The sequence below is a fragment of the Miscanthus floridulus genome, chromosome 19 (genome assembly GCF_019320115.1).
Source record: "Miscanthus floridulus cultivar M001 chromosome 19, ASM1932011v1, whole genome shotgun sequence".
Lineage (NCBI taxonomy): Eukaryota > Viridiplantae > Streptophyta > Magnoliopsida > Poales > Poaceae > Miscanthus > Miscanthus floridulus.
Window position 1 is genome coordinate 7,521,039 of NC_089598.1, and position 12,473 is coordinate 7,533,511.

The window sequence follows — 12,473 nt, forward strand, 5'->3', positions numbered from 1 at the left end:
CATATTCTCAATCGAGTACCAAGCAAGTTAGTGCCCAAAACACCATATGAATTGTGGATGGGTAGGGAACCCTCACTTAACCACTTGCATGTGGGGGGTTGTCCAGCTGAGGCCAAAGTATTTAACCCAAACACTGGGAAGCTAGACTCCAAGACAGTTAGTTTTCATTTCATTGGCTATCCAGATAAGTCAAAAAGTTATCATTTCTACTGTCCTGACAGACATACGAAGTTTGTAGAAACAAGACACGCTGTGTTCTTAGAGGATGATATGGTCAGCGGGAGCATGTTAGTGCGAGAAATTAACCTTGAGGAGAAGCGGGTATATGTGCCCACTCTGATGGTTCAGGAGCCATTTTTCTCGCTACCTGTTGCTGCTGCACCAACAGTAGAAGACACTGTAGTGAAAGCACCTGTTTTACTAGTTCTCCCATGGCAACAATAAATGAACATGAGGAACCTGTTCTTCAGAATCCTATAGAACTTGTTGTCGCACATGAGGAAGAGCAACAACAGCCACATATAGAACAAGCGCCATCTAATGAGACCCCCACAAGGTCTCAAAGAGCCAGGAAATCAGCCATTCCTGATGACTACGAAGTCTATGAATGTGAAGAATTTCAAATGGATGGTGATCCTACCTCATTTGAAGAAGCCATGAGAAGCGCTTATTCATCAAAGTGGCTTGAAGCCATACAAGATGAAATAAGATCAATGAGCACCAATGGTGTTTGGGACTTAGAAAGAATTCCTAACGGAGCCAAGACAATAGGTTGTAAATGGATCTACAAACTAAATAGGACTCCAAAGGGAATGTGAAAAGATTTAAAGCGCGACTTATGGCGAAAGGTTTTACGCAAAGAGAAGGAATAGATTATAATAAGACATTTTCTCTAGTCTCATGCAAGGATTCTTTTAGAATCATAATGGCATTGATGGCACATTACGATTTAGAATTACATCAGATGGATGTAAAGACGGCTTTTCTTAACAGGGATTTAGATGAGAATGTCTACATGGCACAATCAAAAGGTTTTGTCATGAAAGGAAAAGAACGTATGGGATGCCACCTGAAGAAATCCATTTATGGCTTAAAACAAGCCTCTAGATAGTGATATTTAAAGTTTGATAGAACGATAAGAAAGTTTGGGTTTAAAGAGAATGTAGAGGACAATTGCGTTTATACAAAGTTCAAGAATGGGAAATTCATTTTCCTAATCCTGTATGTGGATGACATCTTCGCTAGTAGTGATGTTAATCTACTACTAGAGACGAAGAAGTTCTTGTCCTCAAATTTTGACATGAAAGATCTTGGTGAAGCTTCGTTTGTTTTAGGAATAGAGATTCACTGAGATAGAAGAAAGGGGTTTTAGGATTATCGCAAAAGGCATACTTAGAAAAAGGTTCTAAAGAAATTCAGTATGCATGCGTGTAAGCCTTCACCTGCTCCTATAGTCAAGGGTGATAGTTTTGGAGAATTCCAATGCCCCACGAACCAATATGAGATCGATCGAATGAAAGTGGTTTCATATGCTTCGGCTGTCGGAAGCTTACAGTATGTTCAAGTATGTACACGCCCTGACTTACCTTTTGTTACCGGGATACTTGGCAGATATCAGAGTAATCTAGGAATAGAACACTAGAGAATGGTGAAGAAAGCTTTATGTTATTTGCAAGGCATAAAAGGTCTCATGCTAATATACAGAAGATCTGATTCCCTCCATATAGAGAAGTATTCAGATTCAGATTTTGCGGGAGATGTAGATGATAGAAAATCCACATCAGGCTATGTATTTACTCTCGTAGGGAGAGCCATATTGTGGAAAAGCTCCAAACAAACCGTCACTGCATCGTCCACGATGTATGACGAGTTTGTAGCATGTTATGAGGCCACAAGGCAGGTGAACTGGCTAAAGAAATTTATGCTTGAGTTGAAAGTGGTTGACGATATCCGTAGACCACTCAAGTTATACTATGATAATGAACCAGCAGGAACTTATGCTCACAACAATAGGTCAAGTAATGCTACCAAACACATTGACATAAAGTTCTATGTTGTGAAAGACAAAGTCCGGGATCATGCTATTAGTCTTGAGCATGTAAGCACAAAGAAGATGCTTGTGGATCCGCTTACAATAGGCTTACCACCCAATGTGTTCAGAGAACACTTATCCGACATTGGTTTATAGAAAAGCCTATGATTCCTGGACAATAAGGGTCTAGTTGAGAATCTATTTAAAAAATGAGAGGTGTATTATAGTTGTTAATCCAATGGTACTAACCGTTGTGATGAGGCACGCTCTATGCGCTAATCTGTGATAAAATGAGAAAAGAGATAAGTATTTTAAGTTTAAGTCATAAGTTGAGATCAAGGGAGAGAATGTTATGTTGATCTCCACCAAGTCGGCCCAGTGGTCAACTTGGACCCTGATCCACGCCCTGATCGAGGGCACCTAATCAAATCATGGTTGATGGGCTCCCGTCGCACTGCGTTATAAAAAAGAGGTGGGGGCCGGTGGCTCACGGTACGAGGTTCACCAGTTTTGCCAAAGCACCCCACCGACAAACCCTAACCGGTCTAAGGGAGCACAGCAGCAGCGGGAAGTGCCACCACCGTCCTCCTCGACTCGCCGCCGCCCACGCCGCCACTCTTCGGACCTCACCGCACCGCCACTGACCTGGGCTGCACCAACACCGTCTCCATGGTGAGCTCCTCCGCCAAGCCCACCGATGGTCAGCTATCTCCATACCCCTCGCTCTCTCTCTCTCTACTCTAGTTCATGTTCTAGATTGGATCTATGCTTGTTTATCCCGAATAGAAGTATGCACCCGCTAGATCTGCGCCTAGCACTGGTGCAGCAAGGCTTTTTACTCCCGGTTGGGAAACCCCTTTAGTCCTGGTTTCCCAACCGGGAGCACCAATCCGGGACTAAAGGTACCCTCCTTTAGTCCTGGCTTGACGCCCGGGACTAAAGAGGGACCTTTAGTCCCGGTTGGAAACACCAACCGGGAGTAAAGGGGGCCTCTAGGCCTGGCCAGGGACCGCCACGGGGCAGGACATTGAGTCCCGGTTGGTGTTACCAACCGGGACTCAATGTCCCTCTTTTTTTTTTCTTTTTCTGGTTTCTATTTTTGGTTTCTTTTTTCATTTAATGATTAGTTTTGATATTAAAATACATTTTCGAATATGCTGCTAATAGTAATATATGTGTGTACTTCACACGCGTAAGTTTTCGTTTGAACTTTGTACATAAATAAGAAACGAATATACGCATACATGCATATATATGATGATCATATATATACACACGTTATTTTATGTACATATAATATGTGCATATATATATATATATTACAAAGGTTTGATATATAAATTGTTTATGTCCTTAGCAATTCACTCCTCCAGATTTTGGCATCCACGTTTCGTTCGGGTCATTGTAGAACTCGCCGTTGGGGTTGATGACCTGGTCATTTAGAAATCCTGCTATAGTCTCTCAAATTGCTTTAAGTTGGTCAAGTCGTATGACTCTTTCCCTCAACCATTCAGTATTCAATAAAAGCTAAAGGAAAAAGTATTAATATATATATATGTATGTGTATTGCTCATGTAATTACTTATACAAATGAGAGCAATAAAGAAATTGTAAATATACGATCGAAATAATATAAAGGAAAAAGTATTTATATACGTACTTTGAGTTGCTCTTCAGGAGTTCTCTTTGAGTACGCCATGATGAACTCGCAAACATAGTATCCGCAGTAGTGGTTACCCTGCTCCTGCCTTAGAACCCACTTTTACGATAAAAAAATCAATTAGGGTGAATTGAAATCATCATATGATGTTAATTGAATATAAATGTGTAGTTATAGTACTTACTTTGTGTGCGATTACACCCAGTGGCGCTTTGCAATGTTTCATTTTTTGTTCCTCAATGAACCTTTTCCAAACCCTGCTCCTAATAAAATAAAAATATAATTTAACCTTTAATAATTGTTGAGAGATCGGCGCCATTATATATATATATGTTGTTATAGAGAAACTAAATTAATTACCCTTGTATAATATCTATCATGTCTTGATACTCCATTTGCGGTTTTCTCAACGAGTCTAAGATTTTCAATCTACTATTGGTCATATCGATGACCATCAATATCCAGTGATTGCTGCAGAAACATATATATATATATGTGTGTGTGTGTGTGTGTGAGAGAGAGAGAGAGAGAGAGGTACAATAAGTCATAAACATATATACAAATTTATCTAAGTCACATATATATAAACAAGTCATATATGTAAACAAGTCATATATGTACAATAAGTCATAAACAAAATAAATCTAAGTCACATATATAAACAAGTCATATAAACAAGTCATATATATAAACAATTCATATATGTAAACAAGTCATATATGTACAATAAGTCATATACAAAATAAATCTAAGTCACATATATAAACAAGTCATATATATAAACAATTCATATATGTAAACAATCATATATGTCAACAAGTCATATATGTAAACAAGTCATATAAACAAGTCATATATGTAAACAAGTCATATAAACAACGAATTCGCCCTAGCAAGAACGACGAATTCGCCCTAGCGAGAACGATAGGGCGAATTCGTCGTTCTCGCTAGGGCGAATTCGTCGTTCTCGCTAGGGCGAATCGCCGTTCTTGCTAGGGCGAATCGTCGTTCTCGCTAGGGCGAATCGTCATTCTCGCTAGGGTATACAACAACGGGGCGGCGTTGCTCCGCATATACAACAACGAGGCGACGTTGCTCCGCATACAACACAACGAGGTGTTCCTCTGCATATATCACATACAAACACATATCGACGTACGTAGGGGTCGGCGGTGACGATCGACGTACGTAGGGGTCGGCGGTGATGGGCGTCCGGAGGCGGTGATGACGAGGGCGGTGTCGGTGGCTGGGCCGGGTGGTGTCGGTGGCGGTGCGAGCGTCGTGGCTGGCCGGGTCGGGGTGGAGTCGTCAGGGCCGTGCGCGCGGCGTCAGTGGCGGCATGGCGTCGGGCGCTAGGGGCGGCGTGGCGTCAGGGGCGACGTGGCGTCAGGCGTTAGGGGCGGCGTGCGTCAGGAGCGGCGTCAGGGGCGTGGCGCGGCGTTAGGGGTGGCGTGGCGTCGGGCCAGGCCATAGTGTGGCGTCGGGGCCGAGCGTCAGGGCGGTGGGGGCGTCGGGGCGCCGGGCCGGGGTGGTCGGGGGGCGGCGCGTCGGCGAGCGCGCTTAGTCGGAGCGTGCGATGTCGGGGCGGTGGGGCACCGGTGTGCGTGCGGGCGCTCATGAGGTGCGGCGTCGGTGGCGGATCGGACGAGCGGCGACGGGTCTGTTAGGGCTTGGCTCGGTAGTGGGGAGGAGAAAGAAGAGGGGTCGGGGTGGGCATAGCGGCTATATAAGGGAGAGGACCTTTAGTCCCGAGTGCCACCACCAGCCGGGACTAAAGGCCCTTTAGTCCCAGGCCCTGTTAATGCCCGGGACTAAAGGTCGCACCTTTAGTCCCGGTTGGTGGTGGCGCCCGAGACTAAAGGTTAGTCCCGGCTGGTGGTGGCACCCGGGACTAAAGGTTTTTGGCGGGCAGCCAAACTGAAGTTTCGCTGCCCGCCAATTCATTAGGATTTTAATATATTTCTTTTTACACAAATAATAAAAGGATAGTTAATTGCATAGAAAATTAAATAAAAGACATAAAAATATTTTAAAAAAATATAGATTCTATTTTGCTTTATTGCACACAGGAAAATTATGTGACCTAAAGTTTTAATTTTTTTAACAAGTTTTAAAACACAATATAGTGTTTAAATTACTATTTCGATAATGCAAAAATATAGTGTTTAATTAAATTCAGAAAAACTCTTGTGTTTCGACCGGAAATTTATTTTCACATCATTTGAACGTGACATAATCCCACCATCAAACATAAATTTGTTTTCACATCATTTCAACGTGACATAATCCCAACATCAAACATAAATTTGTTTTCACATCATTTCAACGTGACATAATTCAACATCAAACATAAATTCACAATTATTACATAATATCTCTAATACACACTATTGAACATCAATATATATATCAAGCGGGCATAGTAGTGAACTTCTTCTTGACGTATGTCCCTTGGTTATGATCGCACCGTAACCATGGAGTGTCCTCATCATTTAGCTGGATGCTAGGGTCTTTGTTCACTGTGAAGGGTGAAATTCGGTCATCCTTTTCATAATCTTCTGACATATCTGACTTATCTTCGATTCTGACGATGTTTCTTTTTCCTGAAAGAACTATATGGTGCTTTGGCTCATCATTGATTGGGTGGTTGTCATTTTTCCCTCTCTTCGGTTTTGTAGACATGTCCTTGACATAGAACACCTGAGTCACATCCTTCGCAAGGACAAACGGTTTGCCTTTGTACCCAATATTGTTGAGGTCCGCTGTTGTCATTCCATACTGGTTGTCGACTGCTACGCCGCCTCCAGTCGTCTTTACCCACTGGCACTTGAACAAAGGTACCTTAAAATGAGATGCATAGTCTAGTTCCCATATCTCCTCTATGCGGCCATAGTATGTTTGCTTGTTCCCACTAGGGTCGGTGGCATCTATGCGGACATGGGACTTTAAGTGTCCACTAGAATTCCTCTTAATGCAACTGGAAGCAATTGAGTCATGAGCACGTGGCAGTCATGGGACTTTAAGTGTCCAAATTTCTTCTTTGGCACATTTATTATACCCTTTATATTCGAGGAGAATCCAGACGATACCTTAATGCTATCTAGGCATTCAAACAAGTTGTCCTTCTCTTCTTTGCTAAGAGTGTAGCTGGTAGGACTTAAGTACTAGCGTCCATCATCTGTCTTCTTAGGATGTAGGTTGTCTCGTTCTTTCAAACACCGCAGGTCCTGTCGTGCTTCAATTGTGTCCTTAGGCTTCCCATACACGCCCATGAAGCCTAGCAGGTTCACACAAAGATTCTTCGTCAGGTGCATCACGTCGATCGCGCTGCGGACCTCTAGGACTTGCCAATAGGGTAGCTCCCAAAATATGGACTTCTTCCACATGGGTGTGTGACCGTTGGCGTCCTTCAAAACAGGTTGGCTGCCAGGTCCCTTTCCAAATATTACTTTCACATCATTGACCATATCGAGGACGTCCTCACCAGTTCGGTTGCGAGGCTTGGTCTGGTGGTCTGCCTTACCTTTAAAATGCTTGCCTTTCTTTCTTACGGGGTGATTTGTAGGAAGAAATCATCGATGCCCAAGGTACACGACCTTGCGACACTTTTTCAAGAATATACCTTTCATGTCACCGAAACAGTGCGTGCATGCATTATATCCCTTGTTTGATTGTCCTGAAAGATTACTTAGAGCTGGCTAATCATTGATTATTACGAACAACAATGCTCGCAGGTCAAAGTGCTCCTGCTTGTGCTCATCCCACACGCGTACACCTGGCTTGTTCCACAAAAGTAGAAGTTCTTCAACTAGTGGCCTCAGGTACACATCGATGTCATTGCCAGGTTGCTTTGGGCCTTGGATGAGCACCGGCATCATAATAAACTTACGCTTCATGCATAACCAGAGAGGAAGGTTGTAGATACATAGAGTAACAGGCCAAGTGCTATGACTACTACTCTGCTCCCCGAAAGGATTCATACCATCCATACTTAAAGCAAACCTTAAGTTTCTTACGTCACTTGCAAACTCGGGGAATTCTCTATCGATTGCTCTCCACTGGGACCCATCAGCAGGGTGTCTCAACATATTGTCTACCTTACGGTCTTCTTTGTGCCATCGCAACAACTTTGCATGGTCTCTGTTTCTAAAAAGACGTTTCAATCGTGGTATTATAGGAGCATACCACATAACCTTGGTAGGGATTTTCTTCTTGGGACGTTCGCCCTCAACATCACCAGGGTCATCTCGCCTGATCTTATACCGCGACGCGTGACATACAGGGCATGCATCCAACTTCTCGTACTCCGTGCCATGGTAGAGGATGCAGTCATTAGGACATGCATGTATCTTCTGGATTTCTAATCCTAAAGGGCAGACTATCTATTTTGGTTCGTACGTAGTGCTGGGCAATTCGTTATCCTTCGGAAGCATCTTCTTTTGGATTTTTAGTAACTCCGCGAATCCCTTGTCAGATACACCATTCTTTGTCTTCCATTGCAGCAATTCCAATGTGGTACCTAACTTTTTCTGCCCCGCATCACAAGTTGGGTATAGCAATTTCTTGTGATCCTCTAGCATGCGATCGAACTTGATCTTCTCCTTTTCACTTTCGCATTCTCTTTGTGCGTCACGAATGGCCTGACCAAGATCGTCAGCGGGCTCCTCCTCTGCCCCTACCTCTTCTTCAGCGGGCTTCTCCTCTGCCCCCACCTCTTCTTCAGCGGGCTTCTCCTTTGCCCCCACCTCTTCTTCAGCTTCCCCCATTGCAGTATCATTGAAGGCACCATATTTAGCAAAAATGTCATCATCGCCCCATTGTTCTTCTTCACCTTCTTCCATTATAACTCCGGTTTCTCCGTGCTTCGTCCAACAAATATAGTTTGGCATGAAACCTGACTTGAACAAGTGTGAATGAAGAGTCTTTGAGTTAGCATATTCCATCGTATTCTTACATACGGCACATGGGCAGCACATGAAACCATCGCGTTTGTTTGCCTCGGCCGCACGTAACAAAGAATGCACACCGTCCATGAACTCTTGGGAGCGACGATCAGCATTGTACATCCAATGCCGACTCATCTGCATTACATGACATAAATACCGTATTAAAACCTAGAACATAATTAGTTAATTATACACCATGCATACCACCACAAAAGCTATAAATTTAAGAAAGCCTCGCTACAATGTAGACAATCCCAACTACCACTAAAAACACTAAAGCTAAAATGCACTTCAGCAGCACAAGGATTTCGCGACCAATCCCAACTAAAACAGACAGATCCCCCATTTGTTCAACATCTTTGGGCTTCTTCGACTGGATCACTGCCTCATTAGCCGCCATATCTGCCTGTTGTGCAAGATATTTTTGCACGAGTTCAATATACTCTTCCTCCCAGTAGAAGCCTGAACATCCAGTGCCATCCCACTAAAATTAAAACAGAAAAATTAGAACTTTAATCACAACCATCATGAAAATAGGTATAAACTAACCATAGTCATTAAATATGATAAAATAACTCACATTACAATCCGGACACTTGTAGAAAATGCGACCCTTGTTGGGACCCTCCTTCTTCACTCGGTACTCCATCACAATCTTTGTCTCATCACAACACTTGCCGCATGCAATGAGTGGGAGGCCCTGCCTAAGTCGCTTTGGAAATCCATGAGAGGCCGAGGACCCGGAAGCAGTTGCCAGCTACTCTCTATACTCATTTTTTAATACACTATAAATTTCTCATTTTATAAACAAATAAAATTAAAAAAACTCTAAAATTCTCTATATCTCTAAACAATGAAGTGTGCTATGCATGCTACAAATGAACGGTGAATACTAGTTTTTAATAGCTACTTTAACATTCCTTCATGTAAATATGCAAGCTTGAAGTGATTTTGAGCTCAAATTCCTTACAAATGAAAAAACCACAATAAAGAACCATATATATATAGTGAACAAAATAAGATAAGACAATGGTGAAACATGAGAGTATGAAGTTGGTAACCTTTAGAACCGAAGAATCGACGGAGGAATCGAATAAATCGACGGAGGAATCGAAGAATGGATGGAGAAAGAGCAAGAACACTGCTTAAATTTGAACTGAAGCTCTTGGGCGGGCTCGGGGAGGAAGAAAACGGCCAGCAGGATTTATAGGGGGACCTTTAGTCTCGGTTGGTGGATCCAACCGGGACTAAAGGTCACTTTACAGTCCCGGGCCACGCCACTAGCCGGGACAAGAGCTTTACTCCCGGTTGGAGCCACCAACCGGGAGTAAAGGTCGACCTTTAGTCTCAGTTGGTGGCTCCAACCGGGACTAAAGGTCCCCTGCCACAACGGCCTGGCGTAGGAGCCGTTGGGCAGGGACATTTAGTTCCGGTTGGAGCCACCAACCGGGACTAAAGGTCTCTCTAGTCCCGGACGTAATATTTCCCGGGACTAGAGCCTGGTTTGGCCTTTGGATCAAAGGTCTGTTCTCTACTAGTGTAGACGATCCTATAGTCCTAACAAGATGCCCATTTAAAAAGTTCTATGAGATATCCAATATCATAATTGTTCTAGGCAATCGTGGTACCGTGGCACCCCCTTGGGCCTGTTCGGCTAGTGGCTGAAGCTGTTTTGTTGTGAGAGAAAAATACTGTAGATTCTAGCTGATAAGTCTGTTGATAAGTTCAAGCGAACAAGCCCAAGATTATTTGACGGGAGAAATAGGAATTCCAATGACATGAAGTCCAAATTCTGGGGCAACTCACCACTAATATTGTTATACAGGAGATGTGCAACACGGTAGCATTCGAAAAAACAATCCACAACCAATCTGGAATCGTTCCAGTAAGACCTGTGTTTGAAATATCTAGCCAGTCAATATGGTTTTGTGTCCGAAGCCATGTAGGAAATCCAGGGCCCATGTGACAAGATGCAAACGCTGCAGTTCTCAGTTGAAATGGTGGCACCCAATGGTTTGGGCTGGTCGGTGCTGGTTTATTGTGAGAGGAAAACACTGTTGGCTGGCTGGTTTGGGCTGGCTGAAACCAACAAGCGAACAGAGTAAAAGTCAACTTTGAACTCTAGATGATTATCTGATAAAGAGATATATTCCAAATTTGTTAGGTTGGCAAAGTGTTCCTGTGATATTACACCACTTAGATGGTTGTCGGATAGATCCAGAGAAGTCAAGTTTGTAAGTGCCCCAATCCCCACGGGCACAGAACCGGATAAATGGTTTGATCCTAGATCAAGATCGTCTAAACCGGTTAGGTTTGCTAGGCAATATGTTATATTTCCAGTTAAGTTTGCATCACTCAGATCCAACTTCTGCAATTTCCTTTGCGGACAACTTGGTAGCCTCTCCATCAAATATGTTATGTCCATACCAATGTCATTGTAGGAGAGATATAGAGCCTTCAGATTGCATAAATTTTGAAATGCTGCTGGTATCATCCCATTAAGATGGTTGAATATGAGATCCATTGTTTCTAGTGAGGTCATGTTTCCCAGTTCATCAGGAAAGCGACCAAATAGCCCACAACGATTAAGCTCAAGGCTCTTAATGCTAGTCACATCCCAGAACCAGTTGGGTGCAATTTGACTGTTTAAGGAGTTCTCAGACAGGCTTAGTTCCTCAAGAGCTGTAAGGTTGAGATGTAATAGTGATGGAGCGGAAGTCACAATGCCGCAACGTTTCAAGCGTACTACTCTCAAATTTGGAAGGGTATTTACCATATGAACCCAGTCAACCACTGTGCTAATGTTCACCCGACCCATGTTGAGATGCTTCAGTGAAGTGAGTTGTGCCAACCATGAAATCTCAGGTGAGTGCACATTGTTGCCAAAATTGAATTCACTATTTATGTCAAGGTAAACTAACTTGGACAGGTTGCCTAGCTGAGGCGGCACCCTACCAACAAAACCCATATAGGAGAGGTTGAGATACTTCAAGCACTTGAGAGAGCCCAAGAATGCAGGTATTGGCACACCACCAAGAAGGTTCCCACTGAGATGTAGATGCCTCAAATGTGGTAGGTCAGGCAAAGAGTTACTTATCTGTCCACGCAGCCAACTGACGTTGCGGCTGAGATCATCAGATAAATAATCATCCTCGAAGTTGTTGCGGAGGTCGAGCTTTATGACATGGCCAGTCCTATTGCTGCACAGAACGCCGTGCCATAGGCAGCAGTCATGGCCTCTCCACGGGGTCGTCGGTTATTCCTGATTTGAAGGACATCAGCGCCACCCTCTCAGACACGATGCGGTTGCGGCTGCGGCTGCTATACTTCGCAAGACTGGCCATGAAAGTCGCCGATGTGGTGACTGCGGCGGTGGCGGCAGCGGTGGCGGCAGCCACAAGTAAGAAGCAGAGCGCTGCATGCATAGCCTGGTGCGAGGTGGAGGGTGGTACTACAATTCCGGCCATTGTGCTGCTACTACGAAGAAGCACAGACTCCAGAGCAACTCCAACAATTTCCCATCCCTCACTACCGGAGACCGGCTCTTTGCCGAGTGTTGTTTTTCGGGCACTCGGCAAAGACGCCTTTGCCGAGTGTTTTTTTGACACTTGGCAAAGAGGCTCTTTGCCGAGTGTTTTTTTTACACTCGGCAAAGAGCTTCTTTGCCGAGTGTTATTTTTTTTTGACACTCGGCAAAGAAAATTTCAAAGCATATTTTGAAGCAGTAAATTAATTCAAATGAAAAGTTTTCAACTACAAAGTTGTATAACTCATCAAGATGTACAATGTTTGTTTTGGTCTTTTCTTCGTATGACAAAGTGAAAGTAAATTTGTT